General features: G+C 33.9%; 1 protein-coding gene and 1 long non-coding RNA gene across 2 annotated transcripts in view; one reads left to right on the top strand and one right to left on the bottom strand.

The window, feature by feature from the left end:
• LOC103474795 (von Willebrand factor A domain-containing protein 5A-like) overlaps positions 1–2,062 on the bottom strand; it is an 80,438-nt gene that overhangs the window by 46,333 nt on the left and 32,043 nt on the right. The gene's annotated exons all lie outside the window — the stretch shown is intronic.
• Positions 1–2,062, top strand: part of LOC103474796 (uncharacterized) — a 14,938-nt gene extending 12,876 nt beyond the window's left edge. The window contains exons 2-4 of the long non-coding RNA XR_535227.1: positions 925–951; positions 1,246–1,415; positions 1,977–2,062. This is a non-coding gene — a long non-coding RNA (uncharacterized LOC103474796). The remainder of the gene's footprint in view (positions 1–924; positions 952–1,245; positions 1,416–1,976) is intronic.

Here is a 2,062-nt window from a genome sequence, read left to right as displayed (position 1 = left end):
CAACAAAAAACAATTGTTAAATGATTTTCTGATTGTTGGCTGTGTAAGGTGTTTCTGAATAAATGTCAGTCAAATTTCAAGTTTTATTTTCAGAATTTCATAAGCAAAGAGTTGAGTGAAAATACTACAATTCCTTAATGGATGATCAATTTATGGAGTAAATTAATGAATAGAACAGTTTTTCAAAGACTGTGGCAAATAACTCAAGTGTCCAATTAAATGGATGGTTATAGTTTGCTATTCCCAATAAAGAATGAATCATTGTATTTAATTTTCACTGTGAGAGCTCTTTGGAAGGGACAGGTTTCCAGACATATTTGCTTTTTCTGCTGAAAATAATGTATCTACAATAATGAGAAAAGCTAAAACATATATATTATGCACTACAAGATGTCTAGAGTGCTTAGAAATAGACATTGTATAAGAACCATATTTAATAGACAAAGTTACGTTGACATATTCTCAAACTAGGACTATAGATTTGCAAATTAAATTTTAATAGTTGTAACTGTGTTTAACCTTGATTGAAAATGTTGATTCTAACTTGCTGTGAAGCATTTTACTTGAAAACTATCCCTCTAAGAATACGTTGACATTTTAACCAAACATTGAAAACTTTGAGAATCCACAACAAAGTAGATTGTAGCATCTTGTACCAATCAAAACAGAAACAGGAGAGAGTTTTGAAAGATTTGTTTCATCGCTACATATGTTACATCACCAGCTGCTCTGAATGAATTTATCATTTTACATCATTTTTTTTTTTTTTTGTTTTTTTTTGTTTTTGGTTGAATGAAATTAAGTTTAAATCTGTGTTTTTGATTGATGTTTACAATTTTTTTAATTAGGGCAACAACTATTTATTTTAATAACAGCTTTGGTACCTGTTTGATTTTGCCTTTTTTTCCCCTCTTCATTTTTTAGGTAGGAATTTAGGTCCACAAGAAAATTGTAAGTAAAGCAAAAAACAAAACAAATATTGGGTTTTTTTATTGATTGATGCAAAGCAGTCTGTTTGCTTAAATAAAGACATGTCTGAATATGTGTTGTTGTTTTTTTTAGTTAGTAAATTTACGAGTGCTGTCTAATAACGCATATGCTCTCTGTTTTTTCTTCTTTAGTCCAGATTATGCGTTGTTCACGTCCAAAATTTTTTAAGTAAATTAGTGCTATATTGCCTGTACTTTTTCCACTTTTTAGAACGTGGGAGGGTTAAATATTTTATTCAATTATATGGTGATTTAGATTCAGAAGGGTCAGCCAGGTCAGCTCATGAGCCCATGCAGCCCCATAAAGACCCTCTGCTGCAGCTGGTGTCCCTGCAGAAAGCGTCTGGCAGCTGGAGGCTTGATGAAGATCTGACTGCTGTGCTGGGAAAGACCAAAGAGGAGGTGGAAAAGGCAAAACCAGAATTGGTGGGTTGTAGTCTAAAATAATAATAAAAAAATCTTATAATGTATTAAATGAGAATTTTTGTATAATAATAATAATTAGAAAATTCCTGAACAAATTTAACCGGGGCCTGCCAAAGTGTTCACATTGGTTTAGACCCAGCGTAATAACAAAAATTAACATTTATAGTTTCAAAGAGGGGAGTAACTAGAAGCAGGGTTAACACCGACTTCCAGTCCATCTGACCAATTAGCCTAACATGAATATTTTCATGCAGAAATCCATAGAACATAGAACACACACATATTTAGGGAGAACATGAAAGAGCCTTGGAGAAAGGCCCTTTAGTAAAATTAAACCCAGAACTAAGACCACATTTCAGTGTCAAACTTGTAATCAGAGTTAAAATTGAGTTGATCAACTAACCATCAAGTGTATGAAACATACTCGGTAACGGATACTCGGTAACCGCTGAGCTCCAAGTGGTCAGTGAGATACTTCCTAATGCCGCCTCAGTGAAGGAAAGCAGCTGTATAACATCTCTTCTATTCGTTGTCCTGTTTCATCTCTCTGTACTTCATTAGGTCAACAATGAAGTGTGGGCCTCCATTCTGGCTCTGATTTGGCTTCATGGTTTTAAGATGGATGCAAAGGAGGAGTGGGAGCTTCT

Source organism: Poecilia reticulata, linkage group LG13 (genome assembly GCF_000633615.1).
Source record: "Poecilia reticulata strain Guanapo linkage group LG13, Guppy_female_1.0+MT, whole genome shotgun sequence".
In the NCBI taxonomy this organism is placed as follows: Eukaryota; Metazoa; Chordata; class Actinopteri; order Cyprinodontiformes; family Poeciliidae; genus Poecilia; species Poecilia reticulata.
This window is presented reverse-complemented; position numbering and strand designations above follow the sequence as displayed.